Source organism: Ambystoma mexicanum, chromosome 1p (genome assembly GCF_040938575.1).
Source record: "Ambystoma mexicanum isolate Mex_15411 chromosome 1p, UKY_AmexF1_1, whole genome shotgun sequence".
Taxonomy (NCBI): domain Eukaryota; kingdom Metazoa; phylum Chordata; class Amphibia; order Caudata; family Ambystomatidae; genus Ambystoma; species Ambystoma mexicanum.
In genome coordinates this window covers 951861937-951883352 of record NC_090921.1, presented here as the reverse complement: position 1 = coordinate 951883352, position 21416 = coordinate 951861937, and the positions used below count along the sequence as shown (strand labels likewise).

At 41.6% G+C, this 21416-nt stretch overlaps 1 protein-coding gene across 3 annotated transcripts in view; it reads left to right on the top strand.

Annotated features, from left to right (window-relative positions):
- The window catches only part of CDH16 (cadherin 16), a 1158846-nt gene that overhangs the window by 146424 nt on the left and 991006 nt on the right, over positions 1-21416 (top strand). The gene's annotated exons all lie outside the window — the stretch shown is intronic.

The following is a 21416-nucleotide window of genomic DNA, read 5'->3' as shown; positions in this document are numbered from 1 at the left end:
TTTACAGCACTGTGCCTTTGTGTCAGAAAATATCGTATTTCCACTGTATGTTCCTCCACAGTTGAGCTCTTAGATTAAAACATCATCTACATGGGCCAGGTTTCCCATTTTGCCCAAATCGTGCATGGCCTTATGTAGGAAGATGTTAAATTAATTGCCAGAGTTTATGTATCGTAAGGGAGTTGGGGTTGGCATGTATTGCTGCCCCCTGAAGGTAAAGGCAGGCTTATACTTGTCTTCCCTACTCACGGGTACTGTCCAGTAACCGTTGGTCAGGTCAATGGCGATATACATCTTTGACCCTTGGATCTAAGCCAGTCCCTGATCCATGTAGTGAAGGGACCATCTTGACATGTGGACCCATTTATTTAACTTGCTTTGGTCTCTGCAAGGTCTCCATCGGCCATTGGGTTTGAGAATCCCCAGTACTGGGTTTTTAAAGGTGCTGTGGATTGAAAAAATTATCCCACAGGATTCTAAGTTTTTAATCTCTGTGAATGACTCCAGAGGCATGAGAGGTAATCGATATTGCTTCACAAATACTGGAGCCATCTCGAGGTCCGTGGTTATGGTGGTTGAATGTATCTCTGTGCGTCCACAGTCATATGAATCCACTGCAAAGATATCCTGAACATCCAGAAACACCTGTTTCAGCTTCTCATTTTACTCCTCAGTCTCACAGGCATCAGCAAGATTGATTCATTCTTCAACCATCTGCTTAAAGCCTGGAAAGGCCTCAGTCTTGGCAATTTCAGGGGTATCCTCCAGTTGGGTGGAGAGATCTCTTGTCATGGTGTTGGGCTGGATGTGAGGTTTCAAGGATGGGAGGTAGTCACTGTTAACTCAGATTACCACCTCATCCTTCCTGATGTCACAGGTCACCTCTTCCACACCATATGGGCAGGAAGAGAATACCAAGAAATTCCCCCCTTGCCTGGTGAAAATCTTTCCGGGAGAGATACTGTCATTGATATGGAATCAATCATTTGGAATTGGTCCAATGATCTCATTCCCTAAATCAATAGAATAATGCTGGGCATCAACCACTATTCCAATAAAGGTTTCTGCATCCAAAGTGGTACTTCTAGGGTCGCTGTTATCCACCATTATTAGAATGGTGTCCTGTTCTAGGTCGACTAGTGGTGTTGGATGTAAATACAAACCTTGCTATTGGAGATGATCATTCAAATTTATATAGGCGTCCTTGTTTTTGAGTTTCTGTTGTCGCTTAATTTTAGGGGAATTATAAATTGTTGCACCTGTCCTGTAATGGTAACCTCTTCTCTCACTTGAACTTCAACCTGATATGGCAGCAATTGAGTTGACTGGAATGCTTGCTCAGTGTTTTCAAAGCACATGGGGTTACCCCCCAGTCGGGACCATGCTTTGTTATTAATTAGGTCCAACTTAATTGTGAATCAATTGTGAACATCACAGCCTAAATAAAAGGTGGAGGAGACATCTCTCACAACCCAACAATTATGTTCTATGGTTTTGTCTCCAGTGGAAACTTTTAGCATACACCTGCTAGGCAGGAGATGTTTGGAATTTGGAGTTTCCAGGCCCATTTCTCAATTATCAATCAATTTAAATGTCAGAATGGTCTGATCTTTTGGGAGTTCCCTGAATAATGCTCCGCTGAGGAAGCTTCTTCCGTTTTTCCAGCATGCTGTGGCATGAACAGGCCCACCCCCCTCATTTATCTGAATGGGGAAAAACAGCTGTTCACCCAGTATATGGATGTCGGTCAAACCTTGAGCTGGTTTTTCATCATCTTTTGTCATGGGATTTGGGTTTTCCTCTCATTGTCGATTTGTATAGAACTTCAGAGTATTTCCCTCCAGTGTGGAATGCCACTTAAAACTGGGCAGGAGGTTGATTTTCAAGAATGGAGAAGGGTTCCCATCACCAATTTGTTCTCCTACAGAGATGATGGTGATGTCTGGGACTTAGTTGTTCTAAAGTGGAATTCTATTTTGTCGGACCGTTGTTCAATCAAGCGGCATGTGCCATTCAATACATAATTTGTGTTCTGTTTTAATTTAATTGGCCGGCTAGTCTGGGTACAGAGGACCTTGTTCACAGAGTCAATCAGAAGTGATAACCTCTGAAGGAGGTCATTCCCCAAGTGACAAGATGTGTCCTCTGGAGTCACGGCTATCACCGGGTGTTTCACCCTATGTCGCCCAGTTATTATTTCCAGATACGCAGTCCCTTCGACAGAGATATCCTTCCATTAAAGTTTTGGAGTTGTCCGGGAAGAGATTTGAGGGGAATTTGGTGACTTTCCCCCTTCCTGAATTTAGTTGATTGAAGGTCTTTTTGGACAAGAGAGTGGCTTGGGATCCAGTATCCACCAGCACTGATAATGCACACTGACCCTGTACCTTGGCGGAAGTATACAATCTTCCAGCTCTTTCCTCAAGGGGGCAAAGAAAATCTGTAAAAAAATGTTTTGCACCAAGAAACAGGTGGGATTGGTAGGTCTCCTTTTCCCCCGATTCTTTGCTGTCCCCCTTTTCCTGGAAACAGTTACCCAAACCTGTTTGGAGGAGTATCCCTCTGTGATTTCTGGGCCCTCTGGGTAACATTCTTTGGGTTGAAGAGCTTCTTGCTCTGGGTTGGTTTCCATACCCCCTTCAAAATCAGGGTCGCTTGGGACCCATTTGTCCTTGGGAGGGATTCCTCATCTCTAAAAGAGAAGATTTTCTTCCCTAAATCCTCCAGGGATTCTTCTCTTTCGAAAGGGATGATGTGGACTTCCTCCACACAGTGGGTTGTCTTTGACTTTCGATTTCTCCTACTCACCCTCTGTTCTTTAGGTTTCAGCTTTTTGGGGTAGAAAATGTTTGTTCAGGCTCAGAGGTTTCCAGGGGTTTTGTTTTGAGGGTTCTATGTCATTTCATCAACACCTTTTTTTTTTCGATGGGTGTTGTTATGAAGAGATTTTGCCAAAAAAACTCATTGACATTTTTTAAAATTATGTTTTGGGGATTTCGCCCCAATACACCATCCTCTACCTATTTTCTGTTATTCCTGATCCCCACAACCCTTTGTATGCCCTTTCCAACCCCCCAAAAAATGTTCATGAGTTGTTTCGGCAAAATCATTTTGTAAAAGCACCTGTCGGACAAACGGGTGCCGGTGAAAGGGCATCATACCCTCCTGAGGGAGGTTTTGAGGGAAGTTTTGAGATAAGTTTCCTGGGACAGTACCTACCTGTTCGGGCCACGTGCTCTGTGCCGCTGGAGTGTAGGCGTACCCCAGGATTGCCTGGTTACCCTTGTATCTCGGACTGATCTAGGTGGCAGGGTCAGATGGAGTGCTGGTCTGGTATCTTGCCTGGGTGCCACCCGATTGGGTTGGATCTGAGGGTTTGTTTGTTTGTTTGTTTATTGATTTGTATAGCGCACCGAACCCGTAGGTATCTGGGCACATTGCACGAAATTTCAAATGATGCAGTTCCACACATAAATAGTTACAAACAATGTAAAATACAGCAATTGACATGTTGAGCAAACAGGGATAAGGTACATTACAAGATCAGTACTGGTGTGGAGTCGGTGGTAGTAGAAAACTGAAGGAAGTCAGATGTGATTTGTAACTAGCCAGTTTTTGGTGTTTTTCCTAAAACTTTGGAAGGTCTGGTCAATTCATAGATGAAGAGGGTGAGAGTTCGAGAATTGGGTGGCCTGAACGGAAAAACGAATGCCACCAGCCTTATTCAGATTAAATCTAGGAACTACGATGCAGCACAAGTTTACAGTCCTTGTGGGATTTGATGAAGAATATTTCGTAATTTATTCTCTTAGGTACTGTGGGGCAGCTTTATCTAGACATTTATAGGTGATGGAAACTATTTTGAACGGAATCCTGTCATTGATAGAGAGCCAATAGTATTTTCTTCTGACCTCAGAGATGGGTTGTCTCCATGGAATGCTTACTGCTGTTCTTAGTGCATTATTTTGTTATATTTGGAGTTTGTTCATCATATGTTTGTTAGCTCCTACATAGAGGGCATTACAATAATCAAGCTTGGAGAGGATTAGGGCTCTCACTAGTGTGATGCAACTCTCTGTGGATAAGAAGGGTTTGCAAACATGTATCAGCTTACATGTGTACGCTGTTGCATAGGCCGTAGCATTAACTTGTTTGCCCAAGTTCAAAGCTGAATCCAGGTAGAATCCTAAGGTTTTAGTCTCCTTGGCGACTTTAATGTCAATGCCATCAAAATTGAATGAGGTGTATTGACTGCCAAGTTTGTTAAGGTTAGCTGGGGCTCCTAAAATCAAGATCTCTGTCTTGTCATCATTTAGGCATAGGGCATGTGCTGCCATCCATGCCTGGATGATTAGATATATTTTATTGACTAGGGCCAGGTCTGTGTGGTAATCTCCCGAGAGGAGTAGAAGTATCTGGGTGTCATCTGCATAATTGGTGTGGGTGGCACCCAGATGATCCAGATCGACAAACAGAGGCTTTGTAAATATATTATACATAGTAGGTGAGACGAACAAGTCTTGTGATACACCACATGTGATAGGAGACGGGTCAGCAGCGGCCGAAGGAGAGAAGACTCTCATTGACCTGTTATTACGAAAGGATTGAATCCAATCTGTGGCTTCTTGGGAGAAGTTGGCAGCTGTAGACAGGTGTTTGCAAAGCACTTTGTGATCTACCAAATCGAAAGCAGCCGATAGGTCTAGTAGGAGTAAAAGGGCGCATTGTCTGTTTTCTTTGAGTTGGTCTATTTGCATTTTCAAATCTATCAGAGCAGTTTCTGTACCATGAAGTGGTGTGAAACCAGATTGTCTTAGTCCTAAAAGGTTATTGGTCTCTAGCTACAACTGGATCTGGAGAAATGCAGCTTTATCTATTATTTTAAGTAAAAACAAGACAGTTGTAATTGGCCTGTAGTTAGTTGGAATAGTTGGGTCCAATGATGATTTCTTTAGCAGTGGTAGTACCTACGCATCTTTTAGATTTGTGGGGAAATTGCAAACACAGAATGAGGCATTTATTAGTTTGGTAATAAATGGCGCAACGTCTCTGGCAGCATCTTCAATTATTTGTGCTGGGCAAGTATCTCCCTGGCATCTTGATGGTTTAAGCGAGGCGATGATCTTTTCCACCTCTTGGGTAGTGACTTGAGAGAATTTGAATTCCTGTAGGGGTTTGTGAGGGTATTCTTGGGGACTGTCGTAGGTATCTAGTTTAGTGAGGTTGAGCCTCTTTGCTGCAATTTTGTTTTGGAGGGTGGACATTTAATGGATAGTGCATTTTGGATGTTGGTACACCATGCTTTATCCCTTGTACATGAATCCTCAGGTCGGATAGGGGATTCCATTTCCCTCAGGATCACAAAGAGTTCCTTAGTACTGGAGCTGGCTTTGTTAATCCTGTCATTGTACGTTACGCATTTAGATAGTTATATTTCCGCTTTATACTTAGTAGACATTACGTTCAAGTTATGTTTATTTTCTTTGGAAGGCATATTTTTCCACAAGACTTCCAATTTTCTTTTCTCTGCTCGAAGAGCTTTTAGCTGGGGTGTGAACCAGGAGTTAAGGTGGGCTCTAGGTTTACCTTTTCGCATTTTAAGTTGGGCGATGCTGTCTAATGCTTGGGTAATGGTAGAGTCATATAGGTCTACTAGTACAGTTGGGTCCAAGGACTCTGGTGCAGAATTCAAAGTAGGAAGCAGGAGTGGCAGAAGCTTATCTGCTGTAATGTTCCATTTGTTCCTAGTGAGAAGCGGTGGAGCTATCAGGATAGTCTTAGTTGCCAATCGCTTCGCAAATGTAGTGAAAGATATAAAAAAATGGTCGGTCCATGTCTGGGGTTCAACAGATGTAACTAGTGTCTCAGAGTTGAGATCTGCTACCTAGTCTAAAATCCTGCCTTTCTCGTGGGTAGGCTGGTTGACTATTTGCGTCAGCCCTAGTTCGGTTAGGGTATCGGACAATGCCTTTGCAAATTGATCATTAGGGTTGTGGAAACCCAGGTTGAATTCGCACAGCAATAGTATTTGTGAGGTGAGTTTGGTATTTGCTGAAAGTATGGTAATAATGTCTTCTTCGAAGGATCCAATGGGACCCGGAGGTCTGTACATTAAGTGTACTGTTAACGCACTTGGAAGTGGATAGTTTGACGGTAAGTAATTCGCATGACTATACAATGGGAGAGGTGGATACTCTGAGCCCTAGGCTCGACTTCACGATGAAAGCAATGCCATCTCCTTTTGATCTTGCTCTATCTGCTGTCACAATGGTATACGTGTCAGGTATGGCCAGAAACAGAGACGGCCCTGCCACGGCGTGAAGGTTCTCCTCTGTCTCTCATTCGGTTGATTGGTGGCAGGAGTGTATTTAGGCCCCCATGTCTCCATGGGGGAATATGTTTCACCTCCGCTACCTTTGCAGCGGCAGGTGTGTTTGATAGTTTAGGGTTTTTGGGGTTGTTTTTGTTTTCAGGGGGCTTTTGGAGCTCATAGACCCTGGTGGCTTGTTCTATCACCCAATCCAGGGTCCTACGCTCATGGAAATACCTTACTAATTGGGTCGTTATGTATTTTGGGAGAGCATGAAAATAGGTGTTGATCAGCTCCCGGCTGTTGGTGTTTAACCACCTAGAAGTCTGTGCAAATGCTTGATTCAGCTCCCGCACAAACTCTGTAGGTGCTTGGTCTTCCCCACACTGCAGGTTGTATGCCACATTGTGGGCTTCCTGTGGGTACCTATGAATGGAGAAGTGTTTTAGAATGGCCGCCTTTTAGTTGGACCATTTTTGGTGATATTGGTGTTCCAGCCCTGCAAGGAAGCTGGAGTATTCAGGGGAGAAGGTCCATTTCACAAACTCCATGGAATTTCTATCATTCTTCATACCAAATGATGCTATAATTTAGTTATAAAGCTCTAGATGATCCCATACCGAATATTTGGCTATCTTATGGTAGGGAATCATAAAGCTCTTTGTGGCCTTTATCTGCCGAATTGGGTCTTTCACAAGACCTCTCTTCTGTTTGGCAGACTTTCCTTTCAACTGCACCTGAGTCCACTCACCCTCTCACTCTGAGCTGCTGCTGTTGGTGGTGCATTCACTGTCCTCTAGGCACCCGCTACCTCTATGAGACTGGGAAAACCTGTCAGAATTACAGGGTCTGGACTCTTCTCTCCTGTGGTCCTGTGCACTCTCAAGATCATTTCCATTATGCTTCCCTATCCACACCAAAGAGTACTCACCCTCCTCATCCCTCTTTCCAGGTATGGTGGGGAATTCGCCTCACCTGCCCAAATGGGTGGAGGTTTTTAAAATACTCTCTTGAGGCATAAACTCTGGTCCTTCTCTTTCTGCTAGGCAGACCAGGTGGTCCCTTTGTAACTTTATTTTCTGCCAGTACAACTCCCTGATCTTTTCATCATAGGAGCCCTCCTGGTCAGAAGTACATGTCAGGGTATATTTAAATTTCCAGAGCCAACTGGTCTGGCCACCTTTCCTTCTACTTGGTAAGCATGAACCCTCATTGATGTTGGATAAGAACTGGCATTCTGGATCAATTGGACTTGGCTTGGATGACTCTAGCTGCCTCATGATACTCAGTTCTTGAGAATTGAAATGCATGAAGTCAGCTGCACTCAGCACATATGAGGTGGTGAGTTGGCTAGTGGTCCCTGGTAAGGAGGTCATCACTCCATAATCGAGGGGTGCTTTTCCATACCCTGACTGGTCAGGGTGCCACAAAGCCTGCTTATATTTGCCTATCTCACTTGCCAATCTCTCACATTTGTTTTTCTCAGTCCCTATCTCCTGTTGATATGCAGAGGCATGCGTTTTCAATTCCGACACCAGTGCTTGAGTGGCTTCTACCACTTTATTTTGTGCCATTAATCAGTCTCTTAGTCCCTTGTTCTTTCCACAATGGGACTCATTTTCCTTTTGTTATGTTTGAATTGTCTGTGCACATTCAGAGTGTTTCTCCCCTTAATAATGAGCTGGCTATGTTCAGCTTTTAGTTGTTTTACCTGTGATTTAAATGTGAAAATGTCCTCTAAGCAGGCTCTATTATGAACAACCTGCGCATTTAATTTGTGTTTTCTTGCGCTCAGATTTTCAACACATTCATTCTACTCCCCTTGCAGTGCAGAAAATTGAGCCTCTCGCTCTCCATTTTCTTCCTGGCGTTCTTTCAACTCATCTTTTAACTGTTCAATAACATGTTCTAGGTTTTGGCACTGTTGTGCTTTCACTTCTAATTTTTTCAGCTCTTTCTGGGCTTGCTTCTCAGCCTGATTTTGCACAGATGCCACACTGTTCTGATGTCTATCATACATGATCAGCATATGGAAATACATGTATGCTGTGAGCTGAGCAATTTTAATTTTCTCATTTTTGCTGGTTTGTGTCATGTAAACGTTTGTTGGGGCCTGATGTAACAAACAGCCCATTATCCTGCCACATGTCACATTTGCAGAGGTAACCTGCATCATTCTGGTTTGCCACATTTCATGTTCTTGTTCTACCCATTCTCCTTTAATAAACAGTTTGGATAGGAGGTGCTTCCTGGCCATATTGATTTCAACTGTACTCATTCTGAAATGTGTTCTGCACCTTATATACTCTCTATGCAAGGGTAAAAATCTCAACCCTGTTCTTGCTTAGTTTCACTCACAATGACAAATCAAAACTAACACTATTTTATCTATACACCGCCCTGGAACCCAGGGAACAGGCCTAACTAGTACCTTTAAAATGCAATACAACCTTCCATCCACTGCAATACAATTACACCCAAATGAATAGTCTCCTGCTACTGCACTGTCACAAGTGAAGACTCTCAACCAAACCCAGCTACGTGCCCTGAGATTTCACATGATATATTAGGTGGTCACTCTCAACTCAGGGAGTTTCTTCCCCCCACACCCCAGCAAGGTGGCACGCACCCTATGCGCTTATACAGATTCAACTTTATTGAGTCCTACCACTTATTTCATACCACCCCAATAAATACCTTCTGTACCATCAATGAGCTAGAAACGAGGGTGGTGTATAGTAAGAATATATATTTATTAAAGGTTTGACAACATTTAATAGCAACCACAGCATCAACCACCAATGCGGTGGCACTGCACAGTATCACAAATTCACATTTCTTGTACCAATTGACTAACACAGGTTTAAAGGACTTTCAGTCGATATATGACACAGGTAAACAATTGAAGTTGCCAGTCACAGTTTAAATCAGATTTCTTGCAAATTAACCAATAGGAAAAATACAAACCACACAGTGATTGCTTAGTTTGGCAGAATACGCCTTTCTCCCAGCAACCCCCACCCTCCAGGCATCAATTAGATATGACCCCTCTGATCTGAAGGCAATGTACAGTGAGTGGGAATACAGTAGGAAAATCGTTTTTTTTATTTGAAATGTAAAGTCAAGAAAGGAACTCAAAGGGAAAATCATTTTGGGCTTTTTATTTGCAATAAAGGCAAAGCCAATAAAGTAACTCAATGGGAAAATCATTTTGGGCTTTTTATTACTCAATTGGAAAATCATGTTGGGCTTTTTATTTGCATGAAAGGCAAAGTCAGGAAAGGAACTCAATGGGAAAATTGTTTGGGCTTTTTATTTGCATTAAATGTAAGTTTTTGAAAAATAATTTTCGGATGCAAGTAAATAAATGGGAAATGTTGTTTTGCACCCTCTACATTCACTTGAATAGCAGCTCTTTAGTGTTACTTATTTTGGGATTATGGACACCCCCCATTGTGTACAGAAGACAGGGGTTTCAAACAGGGAGACCCTCCCAAGTACTTTATTGTCTATACTGGCTCTAACACAGTGGGCATGAACATTGTTAGTTTCAAACTCTAACAACACTCATCCTGTGATATTCTATATGGGAATTCATTGATTTAACATCAATTCAATGCACTAAGTATCTACACAGCTTCCCCCACTCCACAATTTATTGGCAAGGATTAAGACAGGCAGTTCCCAACACAATTCAACTACCATGGATAGGGGGGTTTTCTATAGTGGAATTAATTTAAATTGGATTTAATAAAAATGTGCCAAGTTTCTCCCCAATATCAGCCCATAACCACTATGCAAGACAGGGATTAAGGCAGGCCGATTCCCCCACACATTTGATAGCTTTGGGATATATCTACTTACATGGGAGGCCTTCGTTATGGGGCATCCAAGGAAACAGCAGGGCTCCTCTGAGGACAGCACAGATCTGGTCAAAGGCTTCGGTCAAGGGTAGTCCCCAGCACCCAGACTTTCTCTGCCTCTTCAAATGGCAGGCCGGGCTAGCTTCTAGATTGTCTATGTCTCCAAAGCAATGTTTAAGGCCCAGCAATGGAGGGGGAGAGTCAAGGGAACAATTAGAAATCCAAAGAAAGGTCCCAAGAGTTGGAAAGTCAAAAAAAGATCAGCAAGTACGTCCATCTCAGATAGAAAAATGATCTCTTATTGGGCTGATGACACTCCATTATTATCATATTTTCCATGTTATGGATTGGCCAGCTCTCGCCCTCCCCCTAACACGCCCTCTGGCTGCTGATAAGACCAGAAGTTGGGAGGTATGGCTTATGGAATATGACGAAGGAGGAAAATACATCATCCAAAAATTACAGGTGGGTTTTACATTTTTGTGTTGAAAAATCTTGCAAAGTGGCAGCTACCCTGATTTCTCAGATAACTGCATGAACCTATATATTTTTAGATTCTACATTTCATGGCGAGTCTGACAATATTAATTTTATGTCAGCATGCCCTTCCTGGGCAGAGCTACCATTTTTCGCTATTTGTTGCTCAATAACATGTTCTAGGTTTTGGCACTGTTGTGCTTTCGCTTCTAATTTTTTCAGCTCTTTCTGGGCTTGCTTCTCAGCCTGATTTTGCACAGATGCCACACTGTTCTGGTGTCTATCATCCATGATCAGCATATGGAAATACATGTATGCTGTGAGCTGAGCAATTTTAATTTTCCCATCTTTGCTGGTTTGTGTTATGTAAACCTTTGTTGGGGCCTGATGTAACAAACAGCCCATTATCCTGCCTCATGTCACATTTGCAGAGGTAACCTGCATCATTCTGGTTTGCCACATTTCATGTTCTTGTTCTACCCATTCTCCTTTAATAAACAGTTTGGATAGGAGGTGCTTCCTGGCCATATTGATTTCAACGGTACTCATTCTGAAATGTGTTCTGCACCTTATATACTCTCTATGCAAGGGTAAAAATCTCAACCCTGTTCCTGCTTAGTTTCACTCACAATGACAAATCAAAACTAACACTATTTTATCTATACACCGCCCTGGAACCCAGGGAACAGGTCTAACTAGTACCTTTAAAATGCAATACAACCTTCCATCCACTGCAATACAATTACACCCAAATGAATAGTCTCCTGCTACTGCACTGTCACAAGTGAAGACTCTCAACCAAACCCAGCTACGTGCCCTGAGATTTCACATGATATATTAGGTGGTCACTCTCAACTCAGGGAGTTTCTTCCCCCCACACCCCAGCAAGGTGGCACGCACCCTATGCGCTTATACAGATTCAACTTTATTGAGTCCTACCACTTATTTCATACCACCCCAATAAATACCTTCTGTACCATCAATGAGCTAGAAACGAGGGTGGTATATAGTAAGAATATATATTTATTAAAGGTTTGACAACATTTAATAGCAACCACAGCATCAACCACCAATGCGGTGGCACTGCACAGTATCACAAATTCACATTTCTTGTACCAATTGACTAACACAGGTTTAAAGGACTTTCAGTCGATATATGACACAGGTAAACAATTGAAGTTGCCAGTCACAGTTTAAATCAGATTTCTTGCAAATTAACCAATAGGAAAAATACAAACCACACAGTGATTGCTTAGTTTGGCAGAATACGCCTTTCTCCCAGCAACCCCCACCCTCCAGGCATCAATTAGATATGACCCCTCTGATCTGAAGGCAATGTACAGTGAGTGGGAATACAGTAGGAAAATCGTTTTTTTTATTTGAAATGTAAAGTCAAGAAAGGAACTCAAAGGGAAAATCATTTTGGGCTTTTTATTTGCAATAAAGGCAAAGCCAATAAAGTAACTCAATGGGAAAATCATTTTGGGCTTTTTATTACTCAATTGGAAAATCATGTTGGGCTTTTTATTTGCATGAAAGGCAAAGTCAGGAAAGGAACTCAATGGGAAAATTGTTTGGGCTTTTTATTTGCATTAAATGTAAGTTTTTGAAAAATAATTTTCGGATGCAAGTAAATAAATGGGAAATGTTGTTTTGCACCCTCTACATTCACTTGAATAGCAGCTCTTTAGTGTTACTTATTTTGGGATTATGGACACCCCCCATTGTGTACAGAAGACAGGGGTTTCAAACAGGGAGACCCTCCCAAGTACTTTATTGTCTATACTGGCTCTAACACAGTGGGCATGAACATTGTTAGTTTCAAACTCTAACAACACTCATCCTGTGATATTCTATATGGGAATGCATTGATTTAACATCAATTCAATGCACTAAGTATCTACACAGCTTCCCCCACTCCACAATTTATTGGCAAGGATTAAGACAGGCAGTTCCCAACACAATTCAATTACCATGGATAGGGGGGTTTTCTATAGTGGAATTAATTTAAATTGGATTTAATAAAAATGTGCCAAGTTTCTCCCCAATATCAGCCCATAACCACTATGCAAGACAGGGATTAAGGCAGGCTGATTCCCCCACACATTTTATAGCTTTGGGATATATCTACTTACATGGGAGGCCTTCGTTATGGGGCATCCAAGGAAACAGCAGGGCTCCTCTGAGGACAGCACAGATCTGGTCAAAGGCTTCGGTCAAGGGTAGTCCCCAGCACCCAGACTTCCTCTTTCTCTTCAAATGGCAGGCCGGGCTAGCTTCTAGATTGTCTATGTCTCCAAAGCAATGTTTAAGGCCCAGCAATGGAGGGGGAGAGTCAAGGGAACAATTAGAAATCCAAAGAAAGGTCCCAAGAGTTGGAAAGTCAAAAAAAGATCAGCAAGTACGTCCATCTCAGATAGAAAAATGATCTCTTATTGGGCTGATGACACTCCATTATTATCATATTTTCCATGTTATGGATTGGCCAGCTCTCGCCCTCCCCCTAACACGCCCTCTGGCTGCTGATAAGACCAGAAGTTGGGAGGTATGGCTTATGGAATATGACGAAGGAGGAAAATACATCATCCAAAAATTACAGGTGGGTTTTACATTTTTGTGTTGAAAAATCTTGCAAAGTGGCAGCTACCCTGATTTCTCAGATAACTGCATGAACCTATATATTTTTAGATTCTACATTTCATGGCGAGTGTGACAATATTAATTTTATGTCAGCATGCCCTTCCTGGGCAGAGCTACCATTTTTCGCTATTTGTTGCTCAATAACATGTTCTAGGTTTTGGCACTGTTGTGCTTTCGCTTCTAATTTTTTCAGCTCTTTCTGGGCTTGCTTCTCAGCCTGATTTTGCACAGATGCCACACTGTTCTGGTGTCTATCATCCATGATCAGCATATGGAAATACATGTATGCTGTGAGCTGAGCAATTTTAATTTTCTCATCTTTGCTGGTTTGTGTTATGTAAACCTTTGTTGGGGCCTGATGTAACAAACAGCCCATTATCCTGCCACATGTCACATTTGCAGAGGTAACCTGCATCATTCTGGTTTGCCACATTTCATGTTCTTGTTCTACCCATTCTCCTTTAATAAACAGTTTGGATAGGAGGTGCTTCCTGGCCATATTGATTTCAACGGTACTCATTCTGAAATGTGTTCTGCACCTTATATACTCTCTATGCAAGGGTAAAAATCTCAACCCTGTTCCTGCTTAGTTTCACTCACAATGACAAATCAAAACTAACACTATTTTATCTATACACCACCCTGGAACCCAGGGAACAGGTCTAACTAGTACCTTTAAAATGCAATACAACCTTCCATCCACTGCAATACAATTACACCCAAATGAATAGTCTCCTGCTACTGCACTGTCACAAGTGAAGACTCTCAACCAAACCCAGCTACGTGCCCTGAGATTTCACATGATATATTAGGTGGTCACTCTCAACTCAGGGAGTTTCTTCCCCCCACACCCCAGCAAGGTGGCACGCACCCTATGCGCTTATACAGATTCAACTTTATTGAGTCCTACCACTTATTTCATACCACCCCAATAAATACCTTCTGTACCATCAATGAGCTAGAAACGAGGGTGGTGTATAGTAAGAATATATATTTATTAAAGGTTTGACAACATTTAATAGCAACCACAGCATCAACCACCAATGCGGTGGCACTGCACAGTATCACAAATTCACATTTCTTGTACCAATTGACTAACACAGGTTTAAAGGACTTTCAGTCGATATATGACACAGGTAAACAATTGAAGTTGCCAGTCACAGTTTAAATCAGATTTCTTGCAAATTAACCAATAGGAAAAATACAAACCACACAGTGATTGCTTAGTTTGGCAGAATACGCCTTTCTCCCAGCAACCCCCACCCTCCAGGCATCAATTAGATATGACCCCTCTGATCTGAAGGCAATGTACAGTGAGTGGGAATACAGTAGGAAAATCGTTTTTTTTTATTTGAAATGTAAAGTCAAGAAAGGAACTCAAAGGGAAAATCATTTTGGGCTTTTTATTTGCAATAAAGGCAAAGCCAATAAAGTAACTCAATGGGAAAATCATTTTGGGCTTTTTATTACTCAATTGGAAAATCATGTTGGGCTTTTTATTTGCATGAAAGGCAAAGTCAGGAAAGGAACTCAATGGGAAAATTGTTTGGGCTTTTTATTTGCATTAAATGTAGGTTTTTGAAAAATAATTTTCGGATGCAAGTAAATAAATGGGAAATGTTGTTTTGCACCCTCTACATTCACTTGAATCGCAGCTCTTTAGTGTTACTTATTTTGGGATTATGGACACCCCCCATTGTGTACAGAAGACAGGGGTTTCAAACAGGGAGACCCTCCCAAGTACTTTATTGTCTATACTGGCTCTAACACAGTGGGCATGAACATTGTTAGTTTCAAACTCTAACAACACTCATCCTGTGATATTCTATATGGGAATTCATTGATTTAACATCAATTCAATGCACTAAGTATCTACACAGCTTCCCCCACTCCACAATTTATTGGCAAGGATTAAGACAGGCAGTTCCCAACACAATTCAACTACCATGGATAGGGGGGTTTTCTATAGTGGAATTAATTTAATTTGGATTTAATAAAAATGTGCCAAGTTTCTCCCCAATATCAGCCCATAACCACTATGCAAGACAGGGATTAAGGCAGGCCGATTCCCCCACACTTTTGATAGCTTTGGGATATATCTACTTACATGGGAGGCCTTCGTTATGGGGCATCCAAGGAAACAGCAGGGCTCCTCTGAGGACAGCACAGATCTGGTCAAAGGCTTCGGTCAAGGGTAGTCCCCAGCACCCAGACTTTCTCTGCCTCTTCAAATGGCAGGCCGGGCTAGCTTCTAGATTGTCTATGTCTCCAAAGCAATGTTTAAGGCCCAGCAATGGAGGGGGAGAGTCAAGGGAACAATTAGAAATCCAAAGAAAGGTCCCAAGAGTTGGAAAGTCAAAAAAAGATCAGCAAGTACGTCCATCTCAGATAGAAAAATGATCTCTTATTGGGCTGATGACACTCCATTATTATCATATTTTCCATGTTATGGATTGGCCAGCTCTCGCCCTCCCCCTAACACGCCCTTTGGCTGCTGATAAGACCAGAAGTTGGGAGGTATGGCTTATGGAATATGACGAAGGAGGAAAATACATCATCCAAAAATTACAGGTGGGTTTTACATTTTTGTGTTGAAAAATCTTGCAAAGTGGCAGCTACCCTGATTTCTCAGATAACTGCATGAACCTATATATTTTTAGATTCTACATTTCATGGCGAGTCTGACAATATTAATTTTATGTCAGCATGCCCTTCCTGGGCAGAGCTACCATTTTTCGCTATTTGTTGCTCAATAACATGTTCTAGGTTTTGGCACTGTTGTGCTTTCGCTTCTAATTTTTTCAGCTCTTTCTGGGCTTGCTTCTCAGCCTGATTTTGCACAGATGCCACACTGTTCTGGTGTCTATCATCCATGATCAGCATATGGAAATACATGTATGCTGTGAGCTGAGCAATTTTAATTTTCCCATCTTTGCTGGTTTGTGTTATGTAAACCTTTGTTGGGGCCTGATGTAACAAACAGCCCATTATCCTGCCTCATGTCACATTTGCAGAGGTAACCTGCATCATTCTGGTTTGCCACATTTCATGTTCTTGTTCTACCCATTCTCCTTTAATAAACAGTTTGGATAGGAGGTGCTTCCTGGCCATATTGATTTCAACGGTACTCATTCTGAAATGTGTTCTGCACCTTATATACTCTCTATGCAAGGGTAAAAATCTCAACCCTGTTCCTGCTTAGTTTCACTCACAATGACAAATCAAAACTAACACTATTTTATCTATACACCGCCCTGGAACCCAGGGAACAGGTCTAACTAGTACCTTTAAAATGCAATACAACCTTCCATCCACTGCAATACAATTACACCCAAATGAATAGTCTCCTGCTACTGCACTGTCACAAGTGAAGACTCTCAACCAAACCCAGCTACGTGCCCTGAGATTTCACATGATATATTAGGTGGTCACTCTCAACTCAGGGAGTTTCTTCCCCCCACACCCCAGCAAGGTGGCACGCACCCTATGCGCTTATACAGATTCAACTTTATTGAGTCCTACCACTTATTTCATACCACCCCAATAAATACCTTCTGTACCATCAATGAGCTAGAAACGAGGGTGGTATATAGTAAGAATATATATTTATTAAAGGTTTGACAACATTTAATAGCAACCACAGCATCAACCACCAATGCGGTGGCACTGCACAGTATCACAAATTCACATTTCTTGTACCAATTGACTAACACAGGTTTAAAGGACTTTCAGTCGATATATGACACAGGTAAACAATTGAAGTTGCCAGTCACAGTTTAAATCAGATTTCTTGCAAATTAACCAATAGGAAAAATACAAACCACACAGTGATTGCTTAGTTTGGCAGAATACGCCTTTCTCCCAGCAACCCCCACCCTCCAGGCATCAATTAGATATGACCCCTCTGATCTGAAGGCAATGTACAGTGAGTGGGAATACAGTAGGAAAATCGTTTTTTTTTATTTGAAATGTAAAGTCAAGAAAGGAACTCAAAGGGAAAATCATTTTGGGCTTTTTATTTGCAATAAAGGCAAAGCCAATAAAGTAACTCAATGGGAAAATCATTTTGGGCTTTTTATTACTCAATTGGAAAATCATGTTGGGCTTTTTATTTGCATGAAAGGCAAAGTCAGGAAAGGAACTCAATGGGAAAATTGTTTGGGCTTTTTATTTGCATTAAATGTAAGTTTTTGAAAAATAATTTTCGGATGCAAGTAAATAAATGGGAAATGTTGTTTTGCACCCTCTACATTCACTTGAATAGCAGCTCTTTAGTGTTACTTATTTTGGGATTATGGACACCCCCCATTGTGTACAGAAGACAGGGGTTTCAAACAGGGAGACCCTCCCAAGTACTTTATTGTCTATACTGGCTCTAACACAGTGGGCATGAACATTGTTAGTTTCAAACTCTAACAACACTCATCCTGTGATATTCTATATGGGAATTCATTGATTTAACATCAATTCAATGCACTAAGTATCTACACAGCTTCCCCCACTCCACAATTTATTGGCAAGGATTAAGACAGGCAGTTCCCAACACAATTCAATTACCATGGATAGGGGGGTTTTCTATAGTGGAATTAATTTAAATTGGATTTAATAAAAATGTGCCAAGTTTCTCCCCAATATCAGCCCATAACCACTATGCAAGACAGGGATTAAGGCAGGCTGATTCCCCCACACATTTTATAGCTTTGGGATATATCTACTTACATGGGAGGCCTTCGTTATGGGGCATCCAAGGAAACAGCAGGGCTCCTCTGAGGACAGCACAGATCTGGTCAAAGGCTTCGGTCAAGGGTAGTCCCCAGCACCCAGACTTCCTCTGCCTCTTCAAATGGCAGGCCGGGCTAGCTTCTAGATTGTCTATGTCTCCAAAGCAATGTTTAAGGCCCAGCAATGGAGGGGGAGAGTCAAGGGAACAATTAGAAATCCAAAGAAAGGTCCCAAGAGTTGGAAAGTCAAAAAAAGATCAGCAAGTACGTCCATCTCAGATAGAAAAATGATCTCTTATTGGGCTGATGACACTCCATTATTATCATATTTTCCATGTTATGGATTGGCCAGCTCTCGCCCTCCCCCTAACACGCCCTCTGGCTGCTGATAAGACCAGAAGTTGGGAGGTATGGCTTATGGAATATGACGAAGGAGGAAAATACATCATCCAAAAATTACAGGTGGGTTTTACATTTTTGTGTTGAAAAATCTTGCAAAGTGGCAGCTACCCTGATTTCTCAGATAACTGCATGAACCTATATATTTTTAGATTCTACATTTCATGGCGAGTGTGACAATATTAATTTTATGTCAGCATGCCCTTCCTGGGCAGAGCTACCATTTTTCGCTATTTGTTGCTCAATAACATGTTCTAGGTTTTGGCACTGTTGTGCTTTCGCTTCTAATTTTTTCAGCTCTTTCTGGGCTTGCTTCTCAGCCTGATTTTGCACAGATGCCACACTGTTCTGGTGTCTATCATCCATGATCAGCATATGGAAATACATGTATGCTGTGAGCTGAGCAATTTTAATTTTCTCATCTTTGCTGGTTTGTGTTATGTAAACCTTTGTTGGGGCCTGATGTAACAAACAGCCCATTATCCTGCCACATGTCACATTTGCAGAGGTAACCTGCATCATTCTGGTTTGCCACATTTCATGTTCTTGTTCTACCCATTCTCCTTTAATAAACAGTTTGGATAGGAGGTGCTTCCTGGCCATATTGATTTCAACGGTACTCATTCTGAAATGTGTTCTGCACCTTATATACTCTCTATGCAAGGGTAAAAATCTCAACCCTGTTCCTGCTTAGTTTCACTCACAATGACAAATCAAAACTAACACTATTTTATCTATACACCACCCTGGAACCCAGGGAACAGGTCTAACTAGTACCTTTAAAATGCAATACAACCTTCCATCCACTGCAATACAATTACACCCAAATGAATAGTCTCCTGCTACTGCACTGTCACAAGTGAAGACTCTCAACCAAACCCAGCTACGTGCCCTGAGATTTCACATGATATATTAGGTGGTCACTCTCAACTCAGGGAGTTTCTTCCCCCCACACCCCAGCAAGGTGGCACGCACCCTATGCGCTTATACAGATTCAACTTTATTGAGTCCTACCACTTATTTCATACCACCCCAATAAATACCTTCTGTACCATCAATGAGCTAGAAACGAGGGTGGTGTATAGTAAGAATATATATTTATTAAAGGTTTGACAACATTTAATAGCAACCACAGCATCAACCACCAATGCGGTGGCACTGCACAGTATCACAAATTCACATTTCTTGTACCAATTGACTAACACAGGTTTAAAGGACTTTCAGTCGATATATGACACAGGTAAACAATTGAAGTTGCCAGTCACAGTTTAAATCAGATTTCTTGCAAATTAACCAATAGGAAAAATACAAACCACACAGTGATTGCTTAGTTTGGCAGAATACGCCTTTCTCCCAGCAACCCCCACCCTCCAGGCATCAATTAGATATGACCCCTCTGATCTGAAGGCAATGTACAGTGAGTGGGAATACAGTAGGAAAATTGTTTTTTTTTATTTGAAATGTAAAGTCAAGAAAGGAACTCAAAGGGAAAATCATTTTGGGCTTTTTATTTGCAATAAAGGCAAAGCCAATAAAGTAACTCAATGGGAAAATCATTTTGGGCTTTTTATTACTCAATTGGAAAATCATGTTGGGCTTTTTATTTGCATGAAAGGCAAAGTCAGGAAAGGAACTCAATGGGAAAATTGTTTGGGCTTTTTATTTGCATTAAATGTAGGTTTTTGAAAAATAATTTTCGGATGCAAGTAAATAAATGGGAAATGTTGTTTTGCACCCTCTACATTCACTTGAATCGCAGCTCTTTAGTGTTACTTATTTTGGGATTATGGACACCCCCCATTGTGTACAGAAGACAGGGGTTTCAAACAGGGAGACCCTCCCAAGTACTTTATTGTCTATACTGGCTCTAACACAGTGGGCATGAACATTGTTAGTTTCAAACTCTAACAACACTCATCCTGTGATATTCTATATGGGAATTCATTGATTTAACATCAATTCAATGCACTAAGTATCTACACAGCTTCCCCCACTCCACAATTTATTGGCAAGGATTAAGACAGGCAGTTCCCAACACAATTCAATTACCATGGATAGGGGGGTTTTCTATAGTGGAATTAATTTAAATTGGATTTAATAAAAAAGTGCCAGGTTTCTCCCCAATATCAGCCCATAACCACTATGCAAGACAGGGATTAAGGCAGGCTGATTCCCCCACACATTTTATAGCTTTGGGATATATCTACTTACATGGGAGGCCTTCGTTATGGGGCATCCAAGGAAACAGCAGGGCTCCTCTGAGGACAGCACAGATCTGGTCAAAGGCTTCGGTCAAGGGTAGTCCCCAGCACCCAGACTTCCTCTGCCTCTTCAAATGGCAGGCCGGGCTAGCTTCTAGATTGTCTATGTCTCCAAAGCAATGTTTAAGGCCCAGCAATGGAGGGGGAGAGTCAAGGGAACAATTAAAAATCCAAAGAAAGGTCCCAAGAGTTGGAAAGTCAAAAAAAGATCAGCAAGTACGTCCATCTCAGATAGAAAAATGATCTCTTATTGGGCTGATGACACTCCATTATTATCATATTTTCCATGCTATGGATTGGCCAGCTCTCTCCCTCGCCCTCCCCCTAATACGCCCTCTGGCTGCTGATAAGACCAGAAGTTGGGAGGTATGGGTTATGGAATATGACGAAGGAGGAAAATACATCATCCAAAAATTACAGGTGGGTTTTACATTTTTGTGTTGAAAAATCTTGCAAAGTGGCAGCTACCCTGATTTCTCAGATAACTGCATGAACCTATATATTTTTAGATTCTACATTTCATGGCGAGTCTGACAATATTAATTTTATGTCAGCATGCCCTTCCTGGGCAGAGCTACCATTTTTCGCTATTTGTTGCTGCACCATACTAGTGATAAATCTGACACTCCACCTTTTACATCTTAATTTCACAATCTAACACTCTAACCATTTTTCCAGTTCCTGTGAATTATGAACATGCCAGAATCATAATTTTTCTCTTATCTCAAGTTATATCCATCACACA